The following is a 16,676-nucleotide window of genomic DNA, read 5'->3' as shown; positions in this document are numbered from 1 at the left end:
ACGAATAAAACTGAAACAGAATCATCGGAAAATTAAATTGCTTTTATTTTCTGATGATACGTGGAAGTTGCAGAGTAAAGCGGTTACCATAGAGGAAGTTTTGTTGAACTGTTGAGAAAATTTTAATTTGTAAAAATCATTTGAGATTAAGGCAGCATCGTAGGAAAATCGAGTGACCCAATTTGTTTTTGAGTTGTGGCCAGTTTAATCCTGCCTAATTAGGCCATTCACCTGTAGTGAATACATTTTCTCGCGTGACGTCACGCGATTGCGTCGGCGAAAACTTGACGTCAAAGGAGCAGAGCAAATCCCACCTGTGTAAATAAAAAAGTTATTGGTATACTGCGTGTGTGTACGTATGTACTCGGCGGTTTATACTCTCTCTCTCTCTCTCTCTCTCTCTCTCTCTCTCTCTCTCTCTCTCTCTCTCTCTCATCCTGGCAGTGATACTTTCTCAGCGCTCATCCGAGGAGCTCACGTACGATCCTCTGAGCGAGGCTAAGAAAGGGACGGGACAATTCCGTTTCTAGTAGGTATCTGTAGACCAAAAACTGTGAAATAATGAACTTGTCAGTCAACCATATAAAAGAGAAGACTTGAGTGATCAGCTCCCCGTCTAAATGTATTAATTACTAAACCAGGTAGTTCTTGACCATAACTGACTCTCTACAAGCGGTTGGGTCTAGTGTGTGCTTGTGTGTGATCAAATGCTGATGTTCTTATCTTGAACATCATTAGTGACGGGGTTTAGTAGCAGTAGTACTGGTAATAAGAATAGAATGTTTTTTACGACGAAAAAGAAACAGGTCATTATAATTTTATTTTTTCTAAGCATTGTTGCCTTTTTTGTTTTTGACAAGAGCATAACCAAGGTAATTAAAATATTGGCCCACTTGCGAGGAAAAGTCTTTGTCATATGTTAAGATCAAATGGTATAGATAACCTTCCAATGGTAATTACATGCGAGGAAATCACATGTGAGTATTCAATCACACATGTAACGGTTTAACCGTTACAAAGCTGACAAGTCGTTGTGTTTTTTATCGTTTTCACGCGTATTTTTATCTGTGGTAAATTCTTACGATGTTATAAGATATTGTATCAATAAAAAATATGAGTACTTTCGAACGAGGTAGCCATTCTGAATGACATGCAATTGGTAAAATTCACGTGACCCAAAAAATATTTTGAGTTTTCAGACTACTCTGGATAAATACGCGAACTTAATGCTTAGGCAGGACCTTCTTTAATGGACCGACATGTCTTCCTAATGAATCATAAAATGGTAACGACCAGAGGCATTCATTAGACAAGTCAAGTCTCTCTCTCTCTCTCTCTCTCTCTCTCTCTCTCTCTCTCTCTCTCTCTCTCTCTCTCTCATAGTGCGAGTCCTGAATTGATGTAATATGTGCGCACTCATGCCCTAATTCCTGTTTGTTTATTGATGCCCTATTTTGGAGACCATTGACATTGACATGTTTTTTTGAATTCTTGGAATAGAAGAATCTCAATAAGTGTATCAGTAATATGCAGCCTTGGGTCCGTGCATTCGATGTGATGGTGAGTCGTGGTTCGAAAATGTGACTGAAAACATTTCTTCATTGCAAGAATCTTAATGTTCCTTGCCTTTGCGTAACCCGTTATTTTCTAATGAAAGCTTATTATTCGCTCTAAGGAACTGAAGCTCTTATTGTTAGGATGTTGTTCAATAGTCCACAATTTTCGAGAGTTCCTTAGCTATATAATTTTATTTCTTTTTCTATATTTTATATAAGTAACGGCCCCATACACACAAAAAAGTAGATAAATAAAATTGCGATGCCGAGAGCTGAATGGCTTTATAAACGTTTAATTAGAGTTAAACTTGCTAATGTCATTTAATTAAGGCAGCAAGACGATTTAAAAGCTTTTCCCTGTAGACAGGGTGGCGTTTAACGTGATAATTTCTGTGCTATTGTGAATTAGGGCGACTGAAGTTTCGAGATAACTCGTGCTCTTATTTTGGTTTTTATGCAAGAGTGCACCTCATTACCTCCGAAAAGGAGATTTTTTTTCTTTCTTTTTTGCCAGCATTACGAAAAAACTTTTACCAAAGATGCGCCTCTGGACTGGCGACAACCGATGACATTTTGAGAAAAATAGGAATGTAACGTTTGGAAGGTGTGTGTGTGTGTGTGTGTGTGTGTGTGTGTGTGTGTGTGTGTGTAGGTGGGCGGGAGGAAAGGAACAAATTAGTTTTGCAGGAGGGGAAATTTTTTATTTGGGGAAGAGGGAGGTACTTTTCTTGCAGGAGGATCTTTGTTTTTTGGGGAGGAGATGAGGGACTTCTTTTTTTGGGGGGGAAGTAGACTTTTAGCAGTTTTTCTCTGGAATTGGCCAGAAAATAGTAGTAGATTGTCCGTTCCATCGGCCTCTGAAAAGAAATAAAATTAACTTGAGGTTTTTTGACGTCAGTCTTCTGGTGTTTTCGAATTCATTCAATTATCAATTAAAAGATATTGTTGTAATTTACATTTACAGTGCCCTATCTTTTTTTGTTCCGTAAACAGTTCTTTTTTATTGATATTTTATATTTAGAATTTTCATGTTTTATTTTCTTTCAGCTATTTAATTCATGAAAATTTCTTGTTTTACACATTTTCACTCCCTTTGCGAGACACCTCTCTGGTTGCGTTTTCTTTGGCATACTTTCATATTTTTCAATATTATTTTTTCGTAATGTATTTTCTTATTCAAGTCGCAGTATTTTCATGCGATATGGTTTTCATTGTATGCAGTGTTCTTCGTCGTTCTATACATGGTGGTGACCTTTATTTATGCCAATTTTTTCTTCCTTACACACACACACACACACACACACACACACACACACACATATATATATATATATATATATATATATATATATATATATATATAGATATATACTATATAATATACATATATGTATATATAATATATATATATATATATATATATATGTGTGTGTGTGTGTGTGTGTGTGTGTGTGTGCGTGCGTGTGTGTGTGTGTGTGTGTGTGTGTGTGTGTGCTTGGTAGCATTTGGCCTTCATTTCTCAGGAGCAGTTGTTCTTGCACACATTTATTGTGCTTGGATGTCAGCTATCTTATTAATGCCTGATTCAATTTGGGTGATAAATGAAATATGTTTTCCCTAATTACATTTATTCTATTCTTAAAATTCTTATAAAGTTCCACCTTATTTTCTGGGTAATTGAACCGAGTCTATCCCAAGGGCACTTGTAACTTTTATGTAATTCCGGTGATTGAACCGAGTCTATCTTAAACACTTGTAACTTTTATAAATCGATACTTGGACTTAAATCTGTTCTAAGTCACTGGGCACTAGTGAATAATTTTACAAGTTCACAAATCACCATGGAGGCCCACAGTCTAACTTCCACATACTCGACACTCCCCCCTTAAAAGTGCCTTGCCTATGCAACTCTTTCTCTCGTACGCCGGCACGATTGGTATATATGGGCTCTTCATTAGATGCCTTTTTTCAATATAACTTTCTCGCTTTATGTCTCTAAGGGCTCGCTTTTCCATTAAGGCAGTCCCCGGTTACGACGGGGTTCCGTTCTTGAGACGTGTTGTAACCCGAAAATCGTCGAAAGCCGGAACATCATCAAAAATCCTAAGAAAACCTTACTTTTAATGCTTTGGGCGCATTAAAAAGTATGTAAACTGCATTCTTATTGCCTTTTTCATAAAAAAAAACTTGAAATATTGATTATTTTGCATTTTTGGTGTCATATTTCTTCTGCCAGATGAGCGTTGTAGGCGTTGTAACCCTGGGAATAATTTCTGAGGAATATAATTGAAAAGCACCTTAACCTTAACCTCGGAACGTCGTAAGCCGAACCCGTTGTTACCTGGGGACTGCCTGTATTGTTCATGTTCTTCTTATCAATGCGTTTCGTTCAATGGTTGTTATTGGGTACTGTAACTTCTTAAAAAAAGGGTCACTGGTGAGTTTAAGATTTCCTGTGGTCCATATACTCGATTAACCTCAGATCTCAATGATTTAGTTCTCCCTAGTTTTTGGCCTTTGCACAACACCTTAATTAATATAACTTATTGTCGGTTTGTCTATCGCCTCTCCGAGCCTTTCTGTTATTTATCAGTTACTTTCTGTATACCCTTATTCATATATTGAGATATTTAGTTTATTCGGTTACCAATAGCTCTATTATATATATATATATATATATATATATATATATTATATATATATATATATATATATATATGGTCTTCAGACCATGCATGTTTTCCAAATCAGAATATCCACCGGAAAATATTCCTCATAGCATTAACTGTAGAAATCTCCACTATGTCCTAACAAAGAATTTGTCGCTTGAAAACGAAAGTTGTTTTAGCAAAATAGAAGCATTAAGTCTCGTCTGCTGTGTGCGCACTCTGAGATATGATATGTCTGCCACGGAGAGCAATTCACAAGCACTCTCATCTAGGCACGTGCATAGTCTCTGATGCATTGTGGTCAGGACAATGTGTCGTCACCGTCTTTTGTGCTCAACAAATTCGTAGTGTCATGAACACGGCTAGTGAAGAATGATTGCTCTCATATCTTTTACTGCTTCTTTTGCTTCTTACCTTTCTATACAAATGAAATCCATATATACATATGTATACTTACATATGTGTGTGTGTGTGTGTGTACGTGCACTCTTTTATTCCAGTTATCTCTCTCTCTCTCTCGTATTATACTGGCTGTTACACTGTGTATGCTTATTCACATTATTATTAGCTTTTTCCCTGCATGAAGGTCCCTTTCTATGTGAATGTGTGCTCGCGTTCTTGCTGTTGCGATTGTTTTCTGAATAAAAAAAATTCAGGGAGTTTCTTCACCATTGAAAGAACTCCTTGTAAAGGGACTTTTTCCATGAAAGTCAGCAAGCCTCCTCGAATGACAAAAGGAATCGCTGACAGTTTTCACACGTGTTCAAGTATCACTCGACATTGCGTTTTGATCCCAAGGTCCTCCTCCTTATCCTGTTGTTCCCCGGTTGATATACCGCCATTCAGTCTCTCCAAAAGGAAGGAAGAGCGGCCGTGACTAGATGGCCTACTATTCTTTTATCCCCCATCTTTGTTCTCTCTCTCTCTCTCTCTCTCTCTCTCCGTGGTTAGTGATTCTGGCTAAGATGATGAGATAAGGCCGAGTGGGAACTCTAGAAGGTCTGGAGGACTCGAAGAGTCCTCCTCCTCTTCCCTCGAAACAGAAACGAATTGAGAATGGATTTACTCCTGGATTTATGAAGAGCAGAGAGAGAGAGAGAGAGAGAGAGAGAGAGAGAGAGAGAGAGAGAGAGAGAAATGATTTTCTTAAACTAAGAACTTGAATACAAAAGGGGGAAAAAAATCTCAAGCCAGAACATTATAACTACCGTATATGTTTAAAGGTTATTGAGGAATAGTATGTGTGTGATGTGAATTGCGAAAAAGAACTTCCTAAAGAACGAAAAGAAGGATAATGATCCCGCTGATTAATTGGAAGATGTTGTCGTCCTTCAAATGAACTGAAAGAACGTATATGAAAAGGACAGAGCTGGAAAGAGCTTCGTCTAGATCTCGCCATTGATCTCTGATATTCAAACATGTATTTCTGTTTAATTCATATCCATTATTTAAAACCAATCTTTATGTAAGTCACATATGCGACAGTGAAAGAAAGAAGTTGCAATAATTCGTTCTGGTGTGGATGCAAGAGGTTACCAAGGAAGTTTCGTTAGGTGATCAAGTTACTAAAGAAATGGAATAAAAAAGAATTTAATTGTAACTGACATTGCTTATTCGTTTGCCTCAATTGGTGTTAGTTCAGTCGCTTGAAGTCGTGTTAACTTGAGCAGGAAGGTATCTCTAGCAACTTATTAAAAATGTACCTCTCTTCATTGTGTGTTGTCATCATAGATCAAATTATCAATAAAAGAAACCACTCAATGTTTTGTTAAAGGTGAAAATATCCTCTCCGTTTACCTTTTATGAGAAAGATATTTTCTGTGAAGATTATTTTTGTCCTTTAAGCTTCATGTGTCCTCCTCCGGTAGGATGAACCTCTGCTACCCGGGAAGATTAATCTCGCTTCTCACGTCATACTTAATCCTTTTTCTTCTCCGTCGCCTCCGGCTCCTCATCCTCACTTCATTTTTCTCTCCTTGTCTTACACCATTTCAATCGTATCAACCGTTGAGCCTCACAAAAGGAGAGACGAAAGGGAAGAAGAGGTTATTTAATAGATCACAATTCTGGAACGTGTACTCATATCGCGCAAGGCGCCTGCCTGCTCTGTCAGCCATAACCTCACGCTCATGACCTTACTCATACTGCCCTCTGCTGTTCTTTTCTTCGTTAGCATTTTCCCTTACTTGGGAGTAAGCCTACAAATTACTTTGTTGTTGTACTTGTGGTGGTGCGGAGCGGGTGGGGGGAGGGAGGTTGGGTATGTGTATGAAAGCCCAATGGAAAAGCCTAAAAAGTTCTGAAAAGGGTGTTTTGTGGTGAGTTACAGATACAGGAATTGAAGGATATGATAATTATGTCTTATTTATTAGAATGAAAAAGTAAAAGAAAATATTGTGCGTGCTAAACAGTACAGAAAAATTATTTCAAATATAATGTAGCGTATTTATTTTAATTGTCGTTGGTGAAACAAGGATCTATTTGACCTTAGATTTTAGCATGTTTTGTTTGTTTGTATTGTGCTTTTACGTTGCATGGAACCAGTGGTTATTCAGCAACGGGTGCCTTATTTATCAGGTCATAAAATTTACAATTATTTAACTCTTCAATTATAAAACGTCCTCAAAAAAAGCAGGTCAGGTATAGGCTAATACGTTGTAGCAAATTAAATCCCTATAGAAAGGTCTACTACCTAACAGCAATTTAAAGTTCACTGCATAAGCCCACCAAACCACCTACTATAAAACGCACCAAAGCTAAAATCGAGCTGGATTCATGTTTTATATATAAAGCTGGCAAAGAAACTGCAAACTCCGGCGAACGCCTCTAAGCACTAGGCCTACGCACCTCCTCCCGTCTCCTGTAACTTTCAAAGGATACTACCTAACATTCACTTTAAAAACAATAAGAAAAACTACACATCACATAATACACTCACCATTATCGTAACTATGCTCGAATCAGAAATACAATATCTCCACTATAAAAGTAGCCGGAGAACCATCTGCCAAAGGATTCATCAACTGTACTTACGGTGACGTCTCGAATTTCATGTTTTTAATTTATTTTGTGTACTGAATTTCGGCGATGTTTCTGTTCAATTATTTTCAATTTCCACTTATAACTGAGAGTGTATGAACATATTTAATTTGTGTCTTTTTTATTTAATCCTTTGTGTTAGTATAATTAGTACGTACTACGAAAGCATTAATTACGAACACTTAAGCTTGAGGTCGCAACACGCCATGTTTTTTTTTTTTTTTTTTTTTGTAGTGATGATGATGGTGCTAACAATATTTTGTATGATAATGGCAATGTTGATGATAATATTTTATGCCATTTCTGTCACCTGCAACATTCATAAGTATTAGAGATGTCGTTAATGAGTATAATGGTAACCGTACTGTTGTTATTGATGATTATATAATTATTATAATCATGAAGTAATATATTGTCAGTGATGTTGTTAAGTAGTATAATGATGATGTTACTGTTATTAGCGATGTTATCAATCAGAATTATCATGCTGATACTGGTGTTAATGAGTATATTAAGTATAATTATGGTACTTCTGTTAGCGATGTTGTTGGTAAGTAGTATGATGATGTTACTGTTGTTACAGTGTTGTTAATAAGCAGTATAATGATGGTAATACTGTTTTTGTGGTTTGGTAACATTATCATCATCATTCCAAGTATCAGTGTTTTCGTTTTGCCGTCGTCCCTGAAGCTGCAACTTTTAACGCAACAGGAAGCATTGCGTGATGGGTCGCCGTGATGTATTTATGTGAAGCGAGCAACGCTTCGATAGATTTATGGCAGGGCGTAAATTACGGCCGTGTTCTTACTCGCGTGATTTTTCTCTCTCTCTCGGCCGACATGCATCTTCCCGCTTCCAGGCCCAGTTGCAGAAATTGCTTCAATTCCTCCGATATTGAGGAACTACTACATCTTCTTCAGGATCAATACGTTCTAACAATTCAAGCGGTCTACAATTATCTGTCGTTCTGTGGTAATTTAACGCCTCTTTGTTTAGCGACGTTATGCAGACGTGGGCAAATTTGTCTTTAGCTTATTTAGCTGTTTGTAAGTTCATCAGTGGAAATAAGTCCATATTCCGGAATTAATCATTCACGTGAATTTAAATGGTATTTAAGTCCTTTAGATTTATATTTGGCTGAGTTGCTATGCTAAAAATAATTTTCTCGGGGTACTCTATATTCTTGGATGTTGTCAATGGATTTCAATACTGAAGCCCACAGGAACCATATAATTATAATGTTCGGGACTATTCTACTCTTCCTCCAGTCATTCTCAAAGTGCACAAGGAAGTTAAAATACAGTACAGACTGAAAAATAGAATTCAGTTAACATTACATACATTAATTTTAACGAAATCTGAGATGGTAGGGAAAACAAAAAAGGCATCTACAAAAAAAAAACATAGTTTAACAAAACATGAAATAGACCTAAAAACGGTAAACAAAACACTACAAGAATAAAAAACTAAAGAAAAAGATCAATGTGTTAAAGTTAAAAGAAGCACTGTCACTTTTTAAAAGTTCTATATGAAATTTGATAAAAGCGGTTTAAGTGTTGATTTCGCTAAAGACTTGACTCTATTAATTCTTTGAAGTCCCTGATTGGTTAAACTTTGGTGTAGATTTGAATGGTTAGTTGTAGAGGATTTGATAATTCAATTTAAGGAATTTCCGTGCAGATTTATAAAGTTGGATGTGCCTTGGGTAATTCAAGCCCAGAATGAACGATCTACCTCTATTCCATCACATACGTAATGTGTTCATTTCAGTTGAATATGCATTAGATTCAAAGTTACTTTAATTTTGGCATTTCAAGTTGAGATTTAGGTTGAATGTTGGTGAATATTCAAGTGTTAATTTAATTAAAGACTTAGATCTATCCAGTAAAGTGTACCGAGCTAGGTTCATGGCACAGAAGACTGAATCGTGTAATTAGAGAAGAGATTCAGACGTTAATTCACTGAAAGTTAATCGCGTTTTCCTCAGCTGACAATTTAACTCGATTAATTTCATTAAAACTGAACTGGCATTTCGTGAATCACATGCACGAACCACCCAGAAATCTTTCTCGGAGTGATGGAGCGTTGGTCGCTCGCTAAGGATATTTCAGTACCGCATAATCCTTCTGTATCCTTCCAAGAAGCGCTTTGAGCGATTCAGTTCGTTGATGTCGCAGCCCCTCGTTTGTTATTCCGCAATTCCCGTCCAAGCAGTGAATGCGGAGCCACAGAAAGAGAGGAATTCCTACCCCCTATTCCTCCGCATCCCCTTTCCCTCAACACCCGTCAGTCTTCAACCTCCCACAACATTTACACAACCTGTTTACGTGAAGATTGCGGCTTTATAATGGGGCAGCATCGTTTGCCCATAAATTATATTCTCTCTCTCTCTCTCTCTCTCTCTCTCTCTCTCTCTCTCTCTCTCTCTCTCGTCTCTGAATCAATTGCCTTCATACTTGGTCCCTTGTGTGGAATCATTGTTCTGAGCTCGCTTCAACTCGCGGATTTATTGCGAGTCACCGCTCCTAACTCTCTCCAGAGAGAGAGAGAGAGAGAGAGAGAGAGAGAGAGAGAGAGAGAGAGAGAGAGAGAGAGAGAGAGAGAGAGAGAGTCTCACAGTGGGCGGGTTAATATTAGAATGCTAGCATTGTCTCTTCTCCGTAAACATTTGTGATACGTCATCTGATTTATTCATCGCATGAGATGTTATGTATTATGTTATGTTATGATTGATGAGATGAGGGTATTGTAGATTTGATTCAATCTTCATTATTTTCCAATCTTTCAGTTTTATTCAGAATAAGGCGATTATACTTTTACGGAACCGGATAGGAGTGATTGTTACGTGTTGCTGTTAATGAAAAGATGAGAGCCTTTCAGGACACACACACACATTTATATATAGTGCATATGTCTGTTTTGTAAGGGGGTGGGGGGGGGGGCTGGGTGTGCGTGCGGGAAAACACCAGAACCTGTGATGTATATTTGCAAATATACCACAGGGGAAAATGAAACACGGCATAAATCCTAACTGGTTTTACCTTTAGTTTCCTAAAACATCTCCAAGATTTACAGTGTTGTGCTTGAGTAATAAGCGAACAAACTGACGGTTGGGAATAATATTCTCACACGTAAATTTAAAAAAAAAAATGGAGAGCAGTAAACTCATTAGAGTTTGAGGTCAGTGTTCTGCAAATGATGTTGATCTCTGCTGGTAAGTTCACGCCTTTGATGTAGTCCCAGGTGAACTGCCTCTCTTACGCTGTGTACGTTTTACATATTTCTTTTTGAATGATACGGTTTATAGTTTATGGCTGTTATTCATATTCTTTTAAAGCTTGTTTCATACAGTCGAATCTATAATATTAATTTCCAGCGTAATATTGGAGTAAAATTTCCTTTTTATTCCTTGTTCAGTTGATGACATGATTGTTTTCACTAAACGAAATTTGCCATTTTCTTGTGTGCATGAGTAACACATATTTTATGTTGCGTTATTCTCTTTTCCAGTTATTCTTTAGTTCGGTGCACATATATATATAAACATATACATATACATATTATATGCCAACAATTTAAAACCCTGCAATATATTTGATTCACTTCTTTTGAAAGATATTTATATCAGAGCTAGGAAGCTTCACCATCTGGGTTAATCGTTAAAGTTTCTTATTTTAATAAGGTGTTTAGGTCTGTTATTCATGTATTTCACTTTCTTTTCATAAACTTCCAGTCATACTTGCATATATGATAGGCATCATGGGTATCGTAATCAGATTTCAGATGATATGCTTTGGTGGCATCATAGAATTCATTCTTGACTATGTTGTGCTTTTTTATCTTAAAGATTCTTTATTATATTGTTGATTTCGTTATGCTCTGCATTCAGTTAATCAGTTTCTTCCCCTCATTTTTTACTAGAGACTAAAGGGAAGCTTATTTTTTGCAAATTGTAGGTCAGATATAAATGATACTCATGTGTAAACAAGGCGCATGAGACAGACCTTGAGGATTTCGTCAGTAATTTAGTACGTCAGAGTTAGGGATAATTAGAGCGTATATTCGATAACTGCTGCTCATTAAATACAGCATCGCTGCCTTTGGTGACTGTAGAATATACGTTAATCAGTTTGGAGTGAAGGATTATAACGACGTGTGAGGTATTTTTGAATCTGTTATAACTCATCCCTTTGATTAATAATTATGATGAATATATTTGTGGCCTAAGTTAGATAAACACTGAAAACAAGGATAAAATATTTCAGGAACAAATCACTAATTCTTTGAGGAAAGAAAATTGCATATTGCATGGTCAGTTCTCTATATCTTTTTGTATTTTTTAATATGAAATCCAAAATACTACTTTCTTGGGAAAAATAAGGTTTTTCCTTCCGTTTATCAAGTGTGTCATTATTATAACGAGTGAAAAGAAGACATGGCCCATAATAAGTGGCCCGCGAGGTACCGAGAGATTTTTCAACTCGAGCTACTATAACTGTTAGAACTGAGGAAATTTTAACTAAAGTTACTAAACTGTTAAAACGAGACATAATAAGTTTTATCTTTCATTCATATGACAATAATGTATTAATTTATTTCATATTGATTAAAAGTTTGCCTGACAATAAGGCTCTTTTATTGCAAAATCTTAATAAGTCATTACAACGGAATAAGGAATAAAGTAATTACCAAATCTTTGATGGCCCCTCGAGACCATAACCAAGTGCATAATAGGCCTTCGAAAGATTGATTGACACCCACCAAGGTTTTGAAACCTTGGAAAAAGGATTTGAGTTTTGGACCACCCCCAGGGTTTGAACTTCGAAAAGATTTGAGTTTGACACCCCAGGTTTGAACTTCGAAAAGATTTGAGTTTGACACCTCAGGTTTGAACTTGAGTTATTCCCTGTACACGCCAGGTTACACTTACGTGTATCCCAGCAAACTTTTCCTCCTTTGAACTTTGAAAGATGCCTCCAGGGAGAATGAGGACTGCAGCCACTGCCACGTGTCTATTTTAACTGTGTGTATCCCTTCATGAATGAGGTGCCACCAACGTTCCTCCGGAAGTCTTGTTTTAGACGAGTGCCTCAGTTTATAACTCAGCGACTCCCCTCTCCCCTCTCACGAAAGTGATACCTTTTGACTTGGGCTTTGGCCCTGCGCGAAAATGAAACGGCCCGGGGGGGTTTTTTTTGTTTCAAAATAAACAGTAGAGTTCTCATCCATTGTAGCTCCGTGTTTGTTTGCCAAATATTTTTTTTCTCTTCCTTTTGTCCGTGCAAAGCGCCTCCTCTCATCGAGATAAAAAGGATTGAAATTTTGTCATGTTTAATGTCAGGGATTGAAGATCAAAACGAGAGAGAGAGAGAGAGAGACGGGAGGGGTTATGCATGCGTTTTTTAAGAGCAAAGAAAAGGCAAAAGTGTTTTGAAGAGAAGGAAAGTGGAGAAATAACACCAGGGTTCTCAAGCAAACGGCTGGGTTTGTAGAGAAACAGAAATGCTTGTGGAGGCCCAGTATGAATGCGGGTAAAAGTTTTATTTTTTTCTTAGGGGGGGAGAGCGGGGGAGGGGTTGGATAAAGAAGGAAAGGGGTACGAAATAGGAAAGTGGTTTGGGTACGAGGTTTTATCTCATCTCTTCTCTCTTTCTCTCTCTTTTTTCATGACTAAGGGGAATTGTTGACAGTGAGCCCCGAGAAGTGGCTGGAATCATTCGAAAGAAAGGAGGGCGTTTATAAGGAAGGAAGGCTGGACAAACACGAGATATTATTATTGCTGCTGCTGTTGTTTACCTTTGTTATGTTTAGTATTCACGCTTTTGTGTGAAACTTTTCTTCGTTATTATTATTGACCAAAAAGTTACTTTAATAATCCGCTTAGCATCTTTCCTTGTTTCTGCAACTTTCATGTTAAAGGTTATTAGGGATAAGAATTTATTGATAAATTGTGAAATATTAAGTTCTTTGGAGATTATTTCGGAAGAAAAATATGAACATCATAGTTTGAAGGAACTTGAAAAAAAAAAAGTTTGACGTTACACCTCTTATGTAAGTTGGGAAAGAGAAAAATTATCTCGGAGCAAACATGGGTTCACGATCTCCCGATATCATATCATACCATTGACGTCATTTTGAGAATCTTGTGAATAGGCTGTGTTTGCTTTTACAGAATTAGATTTTCGCCTTTTAACACTTAAGTGTGACAGGCGTATGGATGTGTTTGTTTATCCTGTTTATTAATCCATTAGATTTCAGCAAGGTTGTTTACTGTACGCAAAGTGGACATCAGGAGTGTTGGGGAATTGGGGTATGGAAGGTGGTGGAGGGGGAAGGGCCTTTGCTCGTATCTTGCTTGAGGAGATATTGCAAAGCTTCGTGGTGTTACATTTCCTTTCTCTTTCAAGGAGGTGCTTGTCTCATCTTCCTCCTCATCCTCCTCTTGGTTTTAATTCCTCTCTCTCTCTCTCTCTCTCTCTCTCTCTCCTCTCTCTCTCTTCTCTCTCTCTCTCTCTCTCTCTCTCTCTCTCTCTCTCTCTCTCTCTCTCTCTCTCGTAATTGCTTTCTCCCTTTGTAGTTCCATCGTTTGTTGCGTGAACATGAGCTTTTGCGTGTATCTTTGTCATGATACAAACCCGAGGTAGCCTTGGGTTTTTCATCCACTTAGCAATACTCCTATGGCCATTCATCCAGTCGCTTAGAGGAGTAAAGTAATATTTTATATAATTGTGGTGAAAATAACAATGATTATGAATATAATGTATTTGATTACTGTTCTAGCCACTAGGAAAAACTTGTAGATATGTTGACATTATTAGTTCTTTTTTTTCTATCCTCTAAAATCAGCCGTTTGTTTGCAAAATGGTTGATACATATTAATAAAAAAAGAATGAAGATAACTGGGGATGTTTATAGACTTTCACTTTTAGCCATTTGAAACGTCAGTCGCCGCCGATGATGCCTTCGAGAGGAATTTGGATGTAACCATTCGTCATATTACGCTTAAGATTAGACCAGAATTCCGGTTTGGGTGAGAGCGCCTGTTGTTCTCGTTGTGTTTAAGTTATTCCCAAGATAAGTGAATTCGATGTTAATATTATATGTGACCTAAAACTGGAAAATGTGAATATTTCTGTAAAACTGGTAAAGCACTATCACACACATATACTAATAATTAATTAATTATATTATATTATAATATATATACGTATATTTATAGATATATATATATAAATATATATACGTATATATATAGATAGATAGATAGATAGATAGATAGATAGATAGATAGATAGAAGAAAGCTATTGCTTTGTGGGATTCCGTCAGTATCGATTTGAGACATGTAGTGATGTTGACGTTGCGACTTTTAAAACTTGTGTCTAGTCGTTAGAGAAATTCTGTTTCTATTTATTATTCTAGTTTCTCGTGTGTTTTGATTATTGCGCCTCTTTAGTTTTATTCCTCCTTCCCACATCATAATTGCTACTATGATTTCTTTGCTTCTGTAGGAGGGCTTTATTCAGCCATTCTTTTGCCATTCGGTTGTGTTCAGTTTAATGTTCATCTCATTAGTTTTAATGTTACTAACAACAAGTTGCTGGTGCTGTGATGATTATGTTTATTTCTGCTATTGAAGAAGACGCTAGTGACGCCAATAAAGTGTCCCAATAATATTTATTTTTTTCAAAACCCATCTTCAACATCATCATCATCAGAAGAAGAGGTATTCGTAGTGCCATCTCTCATTTCATATCCTTTTCGATAACCACCGTTGATGAGACCCCATTGTAATCAATCAGTCATTTGATCCGTCCCGTTCCATCCCCTAATCATCCTCTGCTCGTCTTCTCCAGCCCCTTCCCTCTCCCCCTCTCTCTCCCTTCCCTCACTTCCCCCGATCTCGTCACCCTATTCGTGAATATGATAATTAATGCAAGTGGATCAAGGCTCTTGTAAGGCCACCATCGCCTAATCACTACAGTTGTATCTCTCTTCACTTTCATATTTCGCTTTTTATTTACTTATTTATTTAGTGCAAGTTATTTGTTCATTTATGTATTGGAAGGGGGGGTTGGGTGGTAAGTTGGTTGGTTGGTGGTATGTCACACGTGTAAGTATATACAGTAATGAACATGTTGCAAAGCAAGAGCCCGTACATGCATAAGGCCAGCCTAGTCTAGCCAAGATTTAACAGTAACGAGTTATCGAAGGACACGTACTTCATTGCGTGGTGATGGAACCTGCAGTATCATTTCCTTCTGGAAATGACGCATTTGTTCCAAAACGGAAAGAGGAGGAGGTCTGTGGCTTGGGATACAGACACACAGGCAGACAGACATACAGACACTATCGTGATAAAAAGAAAAGAAAAAAATAGACTCTACTAGGTTGCATGAGAATTTAGTCTTTGTTCCGAAGGGAAGATGGGAGGAGGCAGACTTCTTGATGAAGACACCCTCAAGGTTTCTTTCCTCTGAATTATTCTGTTGTGGCCTGGCTATTGCGTTTTTGGTCTGTGTATTGTTCTTTTGTTAAAAGATTGTGAGGGTTTGATATAATATTTATTCTTGTTTGTTTACCATTAATTTTCCTTTATTTCCGTTTATTCATTCTTATTATTGATTTATTATCCTTATAAATATTACCTTCACCAAGAGGTTTATGTTTTTCCGTTCGGTTTGGTTGTTAGCAGGACTAAGCAAAAATGAATGCGAGCAAGTGATTAGGTTATGGGAGAGATATAAAAGTTACCTTTGAAGAAAAGTGACCTTTTGTTTCAAATATGTCCAGGTTCAGATACCGACAAATTGAATTGGTAACAAGATTTCATTATTACTACTTCTAAGTAAGTGTGAGTGGAGATTGTCTTCCCCCTGATTTGTAATCCCCTATGGGGTACTGCCGCCAGTCCACCTCATGCGATGTACTGTAGGCATTACTTGAGGTTCTTTGCAGCGTGTCTTCGCCCCCTAGCTGCTACCCCCTTTCGTTCCTTTTACTGTACATCTTTTCATATTCTCTTCTTCCATCTTACTTTCCACCCTCTGAACAGTTGATTCAGAGCGCAAATGCGAGGTTTTCCTCCTGTTATACATTTCAAACCTTTTATTGTCAGTTTCTGTTTCAGCGCTGAATGACCTCATAGATCTCAGTTCTTGGCTTTTTGGCCTAAATTCTATATTCAATTCAATTCAATCCTGAGTTGTATGTCGTGCGAATCCCGACAACCTACCTTTCTCATTGCGTTTTGATTATTATAGTTACTGATTCAGTATTTCAATCAGTTTTTGATGTTTCCCATTAGTACGCTAAGTTGAAGTGATTTATTCGTCTTACTTATATTTTATGAGATACAGTACGGAAATCCACGTGCAAACTCCAGCTGGTCATGATAAGGAGCTTGATGAAACT

At 37.3% G+C, this 16,676-nt stretch overlaps 1 protein-coding gene across 8 annotated transcripts in view; it reads left to right on the top strand.

The window, feature by feature from the left end:
- The window catches only part of LOC135206708 (SEC14-like protein 1), a 282,466-nt gene that overhangs the window by 154,092 nt on the left and 111,698 nt on the right, over positions 1-16,676 (top strand). Inside the window, exon 1 of one of the 8 annotated variants that reach the window (XM_064238154.1) lies at positions 511-529. The exons of the other annotated variants lie outside the window; for them this stretch is intronic. The gene's annotated coding sequence lies outside the window, so the exon portion shown is untranslated. Of the gene's footprint in view, positions 1-510; positions 530-16,676 lie in introns of those variants that run through there. 8 annotated transcript variants of the gene reach the window in all.

Source organism: Macrobrachium nipponense, chromosome 31 (genome assembly GCF_015104395.2).
Source record: "Macrobrachium nipponense isolate FS-2020 chromosome 31, ASM1510439v2, whole genome shotgun sequence".
Lineage (NCBI taxonomy): Eukaryota > Metazoa > Arthropoda > Malacostraca > Decapoda > Palaemonidae > Macrobrachium > Macrobrachium nipponense.
Note: the sequence above shows the minus strand (reverse complement) of the source record. Positions and strands in the feature narration are given on the sequence as shown.